Genomic DNA, 15,930 nt, shown 5'->3' with positions numbered 1-15,930 from the left:
TGACGAAGGAGCCCTATCAGTTGCGGGCCGCATCAAAACAGTCAAAAGACTGATGAGTCAAAGAGAAAGCTGCATTGTGGATTATGGGCAGAGTTTTAGATTGTCTATGACCGAATTCCTGGCCGATATTCTTAGGCTCTGAACGAAAATCATCAGTGCTGTTGCCTATGACTTCCCGTTATACCCTTATTCTGCCACCAACTTTGTGAAAGAAGTTGTAGGAGTGAATAGTGATTCAGGGTATTGTCTTGCATTTCGGTTGGGAAGCTGCCTCTAAAGGCGGAAGAAATGGCAGCTGCAAGAAAATACACAAAGCAATGGAAACCACTGAATTAAAGACACCTATTAAGATTCCAAGTTAGATTCTTGCTCGCATGTGCAGTAGACGAATGCCGAAGAAGGGGCGATCATAAGAAAATATTTTCATAGCAATGTAATGGTATCAACGAGCCGCAGTGTGGAATCTGAGAAGCCTGAATACGGTAAGAAATCGATTTAGATGTGATAGGGGTCAGTAAAGTAAATTGGGAAAATGGGAAGATTTCAGGTGTTTAACAGCAGTAGAAAACAGTAACCTGTATTGTGTGTAGGATTTTTAATAAATAGGGAAGTAGGGACATTAATTTGGTACTGTGAGTATTTCATTGATATGATCATCGTCAGAATAGAAACAAAAGGAACTTCAGCACGTTACAGAAAACATTCGTAGCAACGTCACAAATAGAAGACAACGAGACGGAAAGACTATGTAAGGAAATAATATTAGTAATTCAATACGTAAAATGAGGTGAAAATCTAATAATAGTGAGGAACTGAAATTTTATGGTAAGAAGAAGGACTAAATGGCAGAGTTATGGAAGAATACAGGTTTACCATTAGAAATGAGACAAAAGATATAACTGAAAAAGGCCTAGATATAAAAATAGATACCAGCTTTATCTTACGATGAGACAGAGATTCCTAAATCAGATACCTCATTAGGGCAGGTCTTTCCCATATGAGATTGTAATTTAGTAGTCATGAAGAGTTAGCTTTAGTTGAAGAGCATCTTCAGAAGATTTAACGTGCAAGGTAGAGAACTAATGAAGTTTTCAGCAGTGATGGTGAAAGTTTCCAATTTTGGAAACTATCGATTAAAATAATGTATATAACTGTAGGCGGTTTCGTTATAGAGGAAAGGGAGTCCTCAAAAATTACTTTCACAGAGGCCGCACAGAGCTGGACAGTTACAAGAAAGGAGGCTGTGAAGACGCCAACAGAAGAAATTCTCCAATTGATCGACAAAACAAGGACATATATAAACATACTAGCTGATACCCGCGGCTACGCTCGCTTATCAGTAGTTTCGTTACGACGTGTGACGGTGACTAAATGGTTATATACTGGTGTAGATGTGTGTACGTCTGCGTATAAATCTATGCAGTGCTACTACATGTAAAGACACGACGCCTCTCTGTCTTCCAACATTTACGAGTAAATGACACCACTGTCGTGAGTCTTCAGGCGTCTCAAAAGCTAGAAGAGACGCGTGACGCTGAGCGTCTAAAATGTGACGTGCTTGTGACTGTTTTAACGTCTCCATAGCTGCATCAACGTTCCGGTGGATCTGAGATTGCTCCGAGTTTTCGAACAATTCTCGTGCATCGAGCTCTCTTAAAACTATGCGCTAAATCAGCCTCGTTTACGTGGCTTATCGTAAAATAAATAATATCGAAAGATATACATTTTAGGGGAAATGGTGGCGAATAGGGTCTATATCATGAGATATGTCAGTTTTTTGGTGTATTTTACAGTTTCTTTGGAATGTTTCCCACTTGGAGGATCTCCGAGTGTAAATATCCAGAGAAATCACATTTTATGCGCAATGTTTGCTACTACGTGCATCCTTGCACGCCTGGACAAGTGACGTATTCTTTGGCTCCCAGAGATTGTGTTATTATTCACTAGAGCTTAGGCGAGCGAAAGAGTCGGCAGCACGGCAGTATCCGTCACTTGGCGACCAGAGAGAGAGAGAGAGAGAGAGAGAGAGAGAGAGAGAGAGAGAGAGAGAGAGAGGTTATTTGAGATGATCTAACTGCGAATTGAGAATAGAGGATAATTTGATACGATTGTATAGCAAGACGTCTCATTTGAAAGAAAAGGTAATTTGCATTGAGTTTATTTTGATGCAGGCGCTAGTTTAGTAATTACTGCAGAATAAAGATTTCATTGTGTTTAACAATATGTATGTATTGGTGCCCAGAGAGAATTATTAGTTACGTTTTCAGTATTCTAATTAGTTTCCCCAGCAAAGATTAATAAAAAAGATATTTCATTACGAATGCAAGACAATAAATCTTACGCAATGTAAGTTTTGTTTAATCGTGTTATCGATGGTATTTGACAACACTGGGATAAGGTTCTAGTTCATGTTAGTACAAGTCATTTGTTGTGTTACTGAAAGGTTTCAATCTAATTGCAAGACGCCTTACTCACAAAGCACCTCGCCGAATTTTATCCCCACAGATTAAGAAAAATATGTTTGGTAAAAAAATACACCGTCATGCCTTGCAGTGTTGCGTGAACAATAGTTAGTATTTTTGAACGAGAACCAAAAAACGTAAACGTACTATCAATGGTATTTGACAACACTGAGATAAGGTTATATTTCATGTTAGTAAAAGTCATTTGATGTGTTACTGAAAGGTTTCAATCTAATTGCAACACCTCTTACCCATGTACAAAACATTTCACCGAACTTTATTCTCACAGATTAAGAAAAATATATTTGTTAAAAAATACACCGTCATGCCTTGCAGTATTGCGTGAACAGTAATTAGTATTTTTGAATGAGAACCAAAAAACGTAATTTTTCTTTAGCTATCTGGTAAATAAGATAAAAAGGCACACTGCCGTGCAGTGATTCAATTTAGCTCATCGTTTTCCGGCACGCAGAGAGAATAGACTTAATCGTTACCAGGACACGAAAGAAATTTAGGGCCTAAATGAACCTTTGAGAGAGAATTAAGATGATTTTCCTTCGTCAAAATTTCGTGTAGATTCAACAGATGAGTTTTTCAACAGTGCATATTTTCGTTACGCAACAGTTAGCCAATATTTGTGATTGTTTCATGACGAAGCCGTTCTGAGTATTATTGATAACCATTTTTTATACTCAAAATCAGATGCGTTTCAGATTAGTAAAAATCTCACACCTAAAAAGCAATTTGCATAGACATGTTCGTGTATAAAAGTAAGGGAGCGAAGGCAATTCTAGACAAACTCAGTAACCGAAATTTGTAAGTACTTGCTTTCACACTGCTGACGGGAGATTTTGCACACACCAATACACATACAAACACACACTCATGCACACAAACACAAACACACACACACAAGTGTTCAGCTAACAAGCTGCAGCTCATAAGTTTAAATATTAATAACGTATTTCTTAAGGCTTTACCGACGTGTTGTTGTTATGGTCTTTAGTCCAGAGGCTGGTTTGATGAAGTTCTCCATGCTATTCTATCCTGTGAAAGCTTCTTCTCCTCCGAGTAGCTACTGCAACATACATCCTTATGAATCTGCTAGGTGTATTCTTCTCTTGGTCTCCCTGTACAAATTTTACCCTCCACCGCTTCGCTCCAATACTAAATTGATGATCCCTTGATGCCTCAGAATGTGTCTTCCCAGCCGATCCCTTCTTCTAGTCGAGTCACAAATTTCTCTACTCGCTAATTCTGTTCAGTATCTCCTTATTAGTTACGTGATCTACCCATCTAATCTTCGGCATGTCTGTATCACCATATTTCGAAAGCTTCTATTCTCTTCTTTTATAAACTATTCATCGTCCATGTTCCACTTTCATAAATGGTTACACTCCATTCAAATACTTCCATAAAAGACTTCCTGACACTTAAATCTATGCTCCATGTTAGCAAATTTCTCTTTTTCAGAATCGCTTTCCTTACTATAGCGATTCTACATTTTATATGTCCTCTCTACTTCGACCATCATCAGTTATTTTGCTCCGCTAATAGCAAAACACACCTACGACTTTAAGCGTCTCATTTTCTAATCTAATTCCCTCAGCATCACCTAATTTAATTCGACTACGTACCATTATCCTCGTTTTGCTTTTGTTGATGTTCACCTTTCATCCTCCTTCAAGACATTGTCCATTCCTTTCAACTGATCTTCCAGGTCCTTTGCTATTTTTGACAGAATTACAACGCCGTCGGGAAACCTCCACGTTGTCATTACCTTCCAATGGATTTTAATTCCAATTCCAAATTTTTCTTTTCTTTCCTCTATCTCCAACCATGTCTCACTCCCTTCTCAACCACTGCTGCCTTTCATCCCCCTCGACTCTCATAACTGCCATCTGGTTTCTGTACAAATTGTAAAGAGCCTTTCGCTCCCTGTATTTTACCCCAGCCACCTTCAGAAATTGAAAGAAAGTTTTCCAGTGAACATTATCAAAAACTTTCTCTAAGCCTACAGATGATAGAAACTTAAGTTTATCTTTCCTTAATCTATCTTCTCAGACAAGTCGTAAGGCAGTATTAATTTCACGTGTTCCAACATTTCTACGGAATCCAAACTGATCTTCCCCAAAGTCGGCTTTTACCAGTTTTACCATTCGTCTGTAAAGAATTCGTATAAGTATTTTGCAGCCCTGACTTATTAAACTGATAGTTCGGTAATTTTTACACCTGTCAACAACTGCTTTCTTTAGTATTTTAGTTACTATATTCTTCTTGAAGTCCGAGGGTATTTCGCCTCACCAGATGGTAGAGTTTTGTCATGGCTGGCACTTCGAAGGCTACCAGCAGCTCAAATGGATTGATGTCTACTCCCGAGGTATTGTTTGGACGTCCTTCAGTCCTCTGTCAAATTCTTAACGCAGTATCATATCTCACATTTCAACTTCGTGTAAGTCCTCTTTCATTCCCATGATATTGGCCTCAGTTACATCGCCTTTGTGTAGATCCTCTAAACACTCCTTCCACCTTTCTGCTTTCCCTTCTTTGCCTAGGACTGGTTTTCCATGTGTGCTCTTGGTATTCAAACACGTTCTTCCCTTTCCTCCAAAGATCCCTTTAATTTTCCTGTAGGCAATATCATCTTAACTATAATGATATATGCCTCGATATCCTTACATTTTTCCTGTAGCCATCCCTGCTTAGCCATTTTGCACTTCCCGTCGATCTCGTTTTGAAACGTTTGTACTCCATTTCGCAGGCTTCATTTAATTTAGTTTTAAATTTTCTCCTTTCATCAATTAAATCCAATACCTCCTCTGTTACCGAAGGATATCTACTAGCCCTCGTCTTTCTACCTACTTGATACTGTACTGCCTTCACTATTTCATCTCTCAAAACTATCCATTATCCTTCTATTGTTTTTCTTTCCCCTGAACTTATCAATCATTCCCTAATACTCTCTAAAACTCTCTACAACTTATGGTTCTTTCAGTTTATCCAGGTTAATCTCCTTAAATTCCTACGTTTTGCAGTCTTTTCAGTTTTAATCTACAGTTCACAACCTATAAGTTGTGGTCGGGGTCCACATCTGCAACTGGAAATGTCTTACAACTAAAACCTGGTTTCTAAAGCTCTGACTTACCGTTATATAATCAGTCTGAAACATTCCAGTGTCTCCAGACCTCTTCCACGCATACAATTGCCTTTCATGAATCTTAAACCAAGTGTCAGCTGTGATTAAGTTATGCTCAGTGTAAAAATCTACCAGGAGTCTTCCTCTTTCATTCCTTACCCCCAGTCCATATTCATCTACTACTTTTCCTCCTCTTCATTTTCCTACTATCGAATTTCAGTCCCCAATGAGTGTTAAATTTTTGTCTCCCTTAACTATCTGAATAATTTCATTTATCGCACCAGACATTTCTTCAATCACTTCATTATCTGTGGGCTAGTTGGCATAAAAACTTGTACTCGTTCGGTAGGTGTGGGCTTCGTGCGTACCTTGGCTACAACAATGCGTTCACTATGCTGTTCGTAGTAGCTTATTCGCGTTCCGATTTTTTATTCATTATTAAACCTACTCCTGCATGACCCTTATCTGATTTTACATTCATAACCCTATACTCGCCTGACCAGAATTCTGGTTCCTCCTGCCACTGAACTTCAGTAATTCCCACTATATCTAGCTTTAACCAATCAATTTCCTTTTCAAATTTTCTAAGCTACCTGCCCAATTAAGGGATCTGACATTCCACGCTCCGATCCGTAGAATGCCAGTTTCCTTTTCCTGATAACGACGTCCTCCTCAGTAGCCCCTGCCCAGAGATTCATATGGGGGACTACTTTACCTTCGGAATATTTTAACCAAGAGGGTGCCATCATTTAACCATGCAGTAGAGCTGCACACCCACGGGCAAAATTACGGCTTTAGTATCCGTTGCTTTCAGCCGTTCGCATTTCCAGCACTGCAAGGCTGTCTTGGTTAATGTTACAGGGCCAGATCCCTCAATCACCCAGATTTTTGCCCTTGCAGCTACTGAAAAGGTTGCTGCTCCTCTTCAGGAACCACACGTTTGTCTGACCTCTCTACAGATACCCCTGCGTTGTGGCTGCACCTACGGTAAGGCTATCTGTATCGCTGAGGCATGCAAGCCTCCCCACCAACGGCAAGGTCAATGGTTCATGGGGCTCTGAGGCTCAAAATGATTACTGCTACCTATGGAATCGGTTTCACCTCAACCTCTGTCGAGGCCGCCTGGCGGTAAGGTGTTTTTGTCAAGGAATATACTATTCCGAATGCTTCAGAAGTGGTATTTTTATAAGTGAAATTTAGATCAACGTAGTGGTAAAGGCTATATTTCTGTGCATGCGATGTGTTTTTACGCAAAGGTGTTACCTCATGTGACATTATAATACCGCAAGGCTTGTGCAGAAGACGAAGTTGCTAGAATTACGTAGTGACTTAACAGGCAAATTTTTAGCCTCCACAGTTCGATACTGACTCTTGTATGTATTTTAATTCGTTCCAAGAGTTACTAATGCAGTAATTCATTAAAAGATTTCATAGTTACGTAACTGAGTGAGGAGTGGTCTCAAAGGCTTGATTTCTCCTTCTACACCTACCTTCTATACCACTTTCTTCTCTTTGGTTTTAAAGGCAAGGGCTCTCTCTCTCTCTCTCTCTCTTGTGCTTTTTTCATCACTCGTGTTCTACCTGTATCAAAATAAAGAGAACTGAAAGGAGTATGATACTTACTTCTTGACGTAAAGAAAGTAATGGTTCCTCCTTGATACTTCGCCAGCATTTACGACATGGATCTTGTGAAAACAAAAATTCTTTTCGTATTGGCGTTGGACTTCTTGATCAACGGTCGGGAAATAATTTAAAATCAATCTTCAGTTGGAATACTGAAAAACGAAAAATCGAAGAATATTGATTTGTATGTATATCCTACTACTATGCGTGTAACATAATTCATTGTGTAACGGCTGTTAGTGAATTGTGAAAGCTTCACAGTGCCAAAATGGACTGTATTTCCAACAAGCACCCAGCGTAACTTAGGTGTATACCAGCTATGGCGTTTATCAATTTCTGTCCGCTAGTATTCGGCTTAGTGATAGAATGGATTACAGGGAACACAACACCATCTCCTACCAATCCAAGTCATTAATGTGAAAAACAGACGTCTGCACCCACAGTGCAATCATAGGAAACATATTTTTTACGGAAATAGACCACAACAAAGAATGACGACGGCTACAATGATAGTTCCTCAGAGAATCGCTTGGCGTGGCTCATACGATGACAGACAGAGTTCACACGTTATTTTATGCCGTGGTAACTGAATATTTCCCCATACTCTTAGTGTACATGTGCTTTTATCATTACTGCTGCAAAGTTCTGGTAGAAGTACAATGCTTCCTAGGCTCCAACAGCAACTACACTGTGTCTTACCAGCATGGCGCTCATCTTTAGCCGCCTATGGTCACGACAATTTATACCAGCGAAAGTACGAGGCCAGATGTTCCAGACATAATCAGAAAATTTTAATAATGTTTTCCTGCTTGACGTGCATGAATTCTCTTGAAGTGGTCCCAGGTTACAGGCTGCGGTGGGACGCAGCGAGTGTACAGATCGATGGTACCTCACATAATAAGTCAAATGTTTTATAGAAAATTTTGCGACTATTGTCGTAGCATCATGGTGAAGGAGCCATCCCCACTCTCAGCACGTGTTGAGGACGGTACATAGTACTCGTTCACTTATCGGCTAGCACGGTGTGACGTCTGCTCCCACGATTGCTGGCGCCAGGGGATCGCTCAACGGCATGTGTCAATTAAACACAGCATAGCTGCTGATGATGGGAGCCAGAGGAGCGGAAGACTTCCCGACTGCTTTGCAGGGGAAGACAGTCGCCGGTGGTGGACCTCGCTCCTGCTGGTGACAGTATGTGTCAGTACGGCAAAGGAAGGTGAACAGCAGTACAACCTGGTCTCGATTTGCTGCTCTCCAGAGCAGGAATCTTGCTGCAACTGGAGTGAGCTGTAGCCACCCCACCAATGCAGTGATACCAAGTCCATGAAGGAAGACTTGGTGCTGGAAGACAACTGCAAGCAGTACCTTATCGCTACAGCGACTGACGTAACTCTCTTGTCATAGTAGGCACTGTCGGAATGCTGATACCTCTGCTAAAATTGGTGACTATTTATACAAGTTAGGAGCTCGCTTAGTTTGCCGATACACTGCTTCTAGTCACGTGGCTCGGTGATGAAGAAACTGTTTGGCCCGTCTTGCAAGAACCTGTCTTACCGCTCCATTGGCAGGATTGCCGTGATTGATCTCGCCCACATAAACAGCCGTGATGCTGCAGGCGGCATGCCGATACTTTTCCGGGCGCCATATGCTTCAGGATAGCTGCATAAGGACTCTTCGGCTGCTGCAGCTGAGGTGCTAGTTTCTGCAGTAATGCCCAAAAAATAGTTGGAGTTCTACAATACTTCCCTCTTTGCGAAACCCGACTCCCAGGGCCGGCCTGCAAGAAAACTCAGCATTTGTGAATAACAATGTACAGTATTTACAACTGATCTTAAGTTCTACAGTCGAGTTACAGTAACAATATCCCTGGCAGCTAGCAGCGTTGTTGCCAGCTTTCAAGGGCAAAGCGCAAATGGCTACAGACGAACACAATAACAGGCTATGGAAGGCCATAGAGCTGTGGAACAGGGGCGCGTTGCCACAGAGACATTTACAAAATCGAATTACGTGACTGACTGAGGTAGGCGTGAGAAGCTGCTGGATCAGATCACTGCAACTGTCAGGGATCAACTAGCAACCCGACTGTAGGCGGCGTGAGACACAAGGCCAGAGACAGCGAATTTACCCAGTAGCTCATAGTCCTCTGTCTCCAAGTTCACATATGCTCCACGATTCTCTCACGTCTACTCATACAACTAGTATATTACAGTCAAACGGTTCTTCGTAAAGTCTTACAACACAATTTACAACTGCTCTTGTCACCTAAATGTGATACTTTGCAATCTCACCATGCTAAACGTGTCACCATAAATCTCATGGACCCCTGCTCTGCTCACTAGTTTCGCTACATCTTAAATGCTATAAATTGATAATTAAATCGACATCCTAGCTGCAAATAGGCGTTGATATACATAATTGGGGACATGTTGAAAATGTGTGCATCGACCGGGACTCGAAGCTGCGATCTCCTGCTTAAATGTTATACGCTCTATAAATCTGAGACACCGAGGGCACAGAGGATAGAGCTGCTGCAGGCACTTATCCCTTACACGCTCCCCCTGAGACCCACATTGTTGGGAATGTGGGTCTCACAGGGAGTGCGCAAGGGATAACTTCCTGCAGGAGCTCTCTCCTCTGTGCCCTCGGTGTCACAGATGGATAAAGCGTCTGTCAAATAAGCAGGAAATCCCGGGTTCGAGTCTCGGTCGGGGAGCACATTTTCAACATGTCCCCAATGATGTATATCAACGCCTGTTTGCAGCTATGGCGTCGATTTAATTGTCATTTCATTCTAGAGAACTTTCACGGTCATCAATGGTATCTGTTCTTTCGGGAACAGACACTACCTTCAAATACTGGGAAACATATTTCTTAGCACGCAACAACTATCTCTCTCCATTTCCATTGTTTTTGCAGCTCAATCACAGCTGGTGATCCAGCCTACTGGGATCATCTGCACTACCGGATTACACTTGGACAGGCACCTCTTTGCCTGAGAGAAGGCTCTTCAGAATAGAGTCAGAACTAGGATGGTGCTTGATGTGACACCCGGGGTCACGAACGTCCACCCTGATACAGCTGCACATGCTGCGCCGAAATGCTCCCTTAATAGGCTGCTTTGAGCTTCTTCAGGGACAAGATTAAATCTGGCTTCTACTTGTTATTCAGATAGATCTAATTTAGAAATGGGGTACTCCTCGCGATTTTTCGGGTCAGTACAACTGTAGCTGCGTGATATTTAACCTGGTACACCTGTTACACTGGCTGGCAGGTAGAATGTTGGCCCGTTATGTCAGAAAATGTTGCATTAATTAATAACCCACTGCCATACAGTTCCAGCCTTTTACCGCTGTGAGTCTACTGCTTATAGCAATTCACTACGACCACTACAGGGCTGTACACTGAGTAGATTCAGTGTAGCGCTGCTTGTTGGATATTGAGACTCCAGGATGTCACGCAACAGACATGGCTGTTTGGTTTGCATAGAAACAACCTAATTTCGCATGTGCCCATGCAATTCAGGTTTACCCAGATCGGGTACAGTCCAACACTTTCCCTCTGACAGTGCTAGATTAATCTGCTGTCATTACCACATGCTTATCCCCACCCTCTGACACCAGCTGTATATTCCCTGTTCTTACCTGTGCAATGTTTTCTAGAATCCCTTATCTTAATGAGCAAGGGTGAATGGTGAAACAGCTTATACGTGTGGGGACCATTTGCAATCGGAAATCGAATCAGTACATATCGATGTGCTTGGTCTGCCGTAACTCTACTGTTGATAGATGACAGTGTATCTGTAAATTGTATTTGCTCGGCTCCGTAATGACTCCCAGCTCCGTTCAAAAAGATTTCGGGCTTGCAGCCAGTCGCCATAAACTTCATTGCACGATATTTTGGCTGGACAACTGCGAACCAGCTTCAGATGAGCCGAATAAGTACAGAAGAAGACTTATTTTTTCCTTTACTGTATTTCAATTCCCTATCAGGGTGGGCTGGCAGAAGCATATGCGCTGCTCTTCAGCCAAAGACATAGAACAACCAATAGAAGACAGTTAAAAATAACAAAGGAGAAAACATCATGAAGATAGATATAAAAAGGGGTTACATCGTGGAAGACAATAGACAAAAATGGAGCGACTGTAAAATGAAGATAAAAAAAAGTAAAAAAGTAGTGCACAAAAAACCACTCATTGGGACAATTAAAGAACACAGGGTGCAGTATGACTGGAGCATAAAAGCATCGACGGCGTAGCACATAATAAACACCGACAGTAACAGTAGATACAAGGCCAGCACAAAATTAAAATCACACCTCTCAACACACAGGAGAAGCAGCACTGAACACAGCACTGACGTGGCACAGTGATGATGATCAAAACAGAGGATCTGCCAGGCACAAGGAGACAAGGGTGAACGGTAGAAGGGAGTGAGGGGTAGAGAGGGTGGGGGATGGCGGGGGGCGCTCCAAAGAAGGTCGGGTAGGGAGGGATGTGGGAGGGAAGGAGGCTAGGATGGGGTGCAGGGTGTCAGGGGGAAGGGAAGGAGGAAATTCCGCTCTGAGAGGAGGGGACAGGAAACAGTGGGCTCTGGGGAGGGGGGGGGGGGGGAACGAACACGTTATCCGCTCTGTCTTATATAGGGCGCTGGTAGTACTGCCGCTCATGTGTTGCAGTCACAGAGACAGAACTGGCACACCGCCCAGTGACAGCTCCGTCCCTGATGGAACTGCAATACTCAGCTGCAGTCGGTATTGTCGCTGGCCGCAGCTATCGAAGTCTTCTGACGTCTTTGTCTCGAGCAAATTTCGGAGATGACGGGATTCCATGTGTTATTCAATTGGTAACAGCTGTCACAGTTCATTAGCAATGCATATTTCAACGGATTCTTTGATAATTGAGTCCCAAAATGTTGTTTCTGTGGCCAGAATCGAAGTTTCGTCGTACTTCGTTATAAATACAATGTTCCACAACTGCAGACTTACTGGGTTGCAGTAGGCGACTGCAACGTTGATGTTCTGTACAACGCTCATCCACTGTACACGTTGTCTGTCCTATATAGACCATACCATATTGACACGGTATTTTGTAAATTCCCGCCTTATGCAATAACAAATCATCATTCACCGATACCAGCAAATCCGAAATCTTACAAGACAGACGAAAAACCACTTTGACATGAAAATTATTAAGAATCCTCGCTATCTTGAAGTCGATATTTCCAACGAAGGGAAGAAAAGCTAGGGACTTGGCTGACGCATTCTCCTCTTAATCCACTTCTCGGTTCCTGGCTCTAGTTGAGAAGGCCCTGTTAATTTGCCAGGTCTAGTATCCATTGTCTATGAACACCGTCCCCAAATGTGCAAGTTCCTTAGGCAAATTCTCAGCATCCGACACTGTATGTGCCCTGTGCACAAGGGTTTTAAGTACACTGATGGTGTGGCATGGGTGATGGCAACTTGAAGACTGCAAGTACAAATCAGTGTGGGTGGGCTTACGATAGACAGAATGTCCCACCGAGCTGTCACTCTTCCGTTTAACCAAAACATCCGGGAATGGAAGGCAGCCATGTTCCTCTAGTTCCATAGTAAATAGAATATTTTCATGAATGGAGTTAAGATGATGAAATAACTGCATTAGCTTTTCTTCTCTGTGGGACCACACTATGAAGGTATCATCGATGTATCTCCAAAAAACAGTTGGTTCACAAACCGATGATCCAAGTGTTCTCTCCTCAAAATCCTTTATAAAAAGGTTAGCCATCAGAGGAGACAGAGGGCTGCCCAGGGCGTCAAACTGTTCAAAATATTTCTGGTTAAACATAAGATAAGTAGAGGAAAGAACATGTCAAAAAAAAAAAACAGTGATGTGCGATTCAAACTGTGGACCAATTAGAATCAAGGAATCCACAAGAATGACTTCTGTGAAAAGGGAAACCACATCAGAACTCACTGGAAGATCCGAACTACTTAAACGGAGAGCCCACAGTCTGTTGATAAAATCAGCAGAGTTTATCAACAGACGTATCAGGCGTCCCATATCACTCCAACTTCATACTCCCCACACCGTTACGGAGCCTCCACAGACTTGTACAGTCCGCTGCTAACATGCAAGGTCCACGGATTCTTGAGTTTGTCTCCATATCCGTACACGTACATCCACTAGATTCGGTTTGAAACGAGACTCGTCCGATGAGGCATCATGTTTCCAGTCATCCACAATCCAACTTCGGTGTTGACGAGCCCAGGAGAGGCGTAAGACTTTGTGTCATGCACTCATCAAGGGTACACGAGTGGGCCTTCGGCTCCGAAAGCCCATATTGATGATGTTTCGTTGAATGGTTCACACGCTTAGACTTGTTGATAGCCCACCATTCAAATCTGCAGCAATTTGCGGAAGGGTTGCACTTCTGTCACGTTGAACAATTTTCATCAGTCGTCGTTGGTACCGTTCTTGCAGGATCTTTTTTCCGGCAGAGATTTGATGTTTTACCGGATTCCTGATATTCATGGTATACTCGTAAAATGGTCGTAAGGGGAAAAATTCCACTTGATTGCTATCTCGGAGATGCTGTGTCCCACCGCTCGTGTGCTGACTGCAGCGCCACGTTCAGACTCACTTAAATCTAGAAAACCTGCCGCTGTAACAGCAGTAACCGATCTAACAACTGCGCCAGCCATATTCTGCCAGTTTACATACATCTGTATTTCAGTGCGCATGCCCATACCAATTTCTTTGGCGGTTCAGTGTAGATGTTTGGTAATAGTGTCAAGACATCAGTTACTTGTCTTATATAGTGAAGCATGGCTTTCGTGGTAGCTTTGAACTTGAGCCTTATGCTAGTATCGTTTTCGTGTGTTTTAGATGAAGCTGTTCGTGGTCTAGCTGAAGGGCCTATGGCGTTCTGTCGCGCGGCCGAATTAACTAAACGACGAATGCTGTTTGTGACCAGACAAGCTCAACAACTGCGCAATCCATTTTGACCGTTTGTAAATTCCCTAACTAAGATATATCCTGTAAGTCTTCGGTATTGCAGTAAATCTGGAGGAATATTTAAATGCTTTTAGCTAACTTGTTAAAAAATTAAAATCAAATACTTAAATTTAAATTTCCGTGCTGTTGAAGTTTCAGTCCTGTCAATTTTTGACAGGTTTTGGTAACCAAATTTAAATTTAAATTGCTGCTTTTGTTGTAAGGTTATTTGTTTTGCTGACCTTTGGCTGTGTCTTTTAATGCTAGTGAGGCCGGAACGTTTTAAAGGCATTCCTTTGTAAAACTGCCGTTGGAAATCAGAGCGTGTTTATGCTGTTACCCGTGGTGGATTGCTTCAGGTTTTTTTTAATAAACAAGTAAGTATTAATTCTGTGTGTCCTCATATTAGACTCAGTGCTTCCACCTCAGCAGCCCTATACCCTGCAATCCTTCTTTCCAACTTCTCAGCTAGCATTATACACTGAAGTGCCAAAGAAACTGGTTCAGGTATGCGTATTCAAATACGGAGGCAGAATAAGGCGCTGCGGTCGGTAACGCCTATATAAGACAAGTGTCTGGCGCAGTTGTTAGACCGATTACTGTTGCTACAGTGGCAGGTTATCAACATTTAAGTGAGTGTGAACATGGTGTTATAGTTGGCGCACAAAAGATCAGACACAGCATCTTCGAGGTAGCGATGAAGTTGGGATTTTCCCGTACGACCATTTCACGATTGTGCAGTGAATATCATGAATCCGGCAAAACATCAAATCTCCGACATCTCTGCGGCCGGAAAAAGATCCTGCAAGAACGGAACCAACGACGACTGATAAGAATCGTTCATTGCGACATAAGTGCAACCCTTCTGCAAATTGCTTCAGATTTCAATGCTGGCTCATCAAAAAGTGTCAACTTGCGAACCATTAAACGGAAAATCATCGATATGGGGTTTCGGAGCCGAAGGTCCACTCGTGTACCCTTAATGACTGTACGACACAAAGCTGTACTCCTCGCCTGGGCTCGTCAACGTGGAAATTGGACTGTTGATGAGTGCAAACATGTTGCCTGGTAGGACGAGTCTCATTTCAAATTGTATCTAGCGGATGGAGCGGATGGAGACAACGTCATGAATCTATGGATCCTGCATGTCAGCAAGGGACTGTGCATGCTGTTGGAGGCTCTGTAAAAGTGTGGGGCGAGTGCAGTTGGAGCGATATTGGACCCTTGATACGTCTAGATACGGCTCTGACAGGTGACACATAAGCATCCTGTCTGATCACCTGCATCCATTCGTGTCCGTTTTTCATTCCGACGGATTTGGGAAATTCCAGCAGGACAATGCAACACCCCACAAGTCGAGAATCGCTACAGAGTGGCTCCAGGAACACTCTTCTGATTTTAAACACTTACGCTGGCCACCAAACTCAACAGACATGAACATTATAGAGCGTGTCTGGGATGTCTTGCAACGTGCTGTTCAGAAGCGATCTCCACCCCTCCGTACATTTACGAATATATGGACAGCCCTGCTGGATTCATTGTGTCAGTTCCCTCCATCACTACTTCAGACGTTATTGGAGTCCATGCCACGTCATGCGGAGGCCCTATACGATATTAGGCAGGTGTACCAGTTTCTTAGGCTCTTCAGTGTAAATCGTCTCGAGATAACTGAATACTTTCTGGTGCTGGGCTAGCAACAGACAAGGTGACGGCGAGTGTTGTGTTGCGTGAATATCAT

At 42.6% G+C, this 15,930-nt stretch overlaps 1 protein-coding gene across 1 annotated transcript in view; it reads right to left on the bottom strand.

Annotated features, from left to right (window-relative positions):
* LOC126284524 (protease inhibitors-like) overlaps positions 1-15,930 on the bottom strand; it is a 42,449-nt gene that overhangs the window by 5,334 nt on the left and 21,185 nt on the right. The gene's annotated exons all lie outside the window — the stretch shown is intronic.

Source organism: Schistocerca gregaria, chromosome 8, assembly GCF_023897955.1.
Source record: "Schistocerca gregaria isolate iqSchGreg1 chromosome 8, iqSchGreg1.2, whole genome shotgun sequence".
NCBI classification, from domain to species: domain Eukaryota; kingdom Metazoa; phylum Arthropoda; class Insecta; order Orthoptera; family Acrididae; genus Schistocerca; species Schistocerca gregaria.
This window is presented reverse-complemented; position numbering and strand designations above follow the sequence as displayed.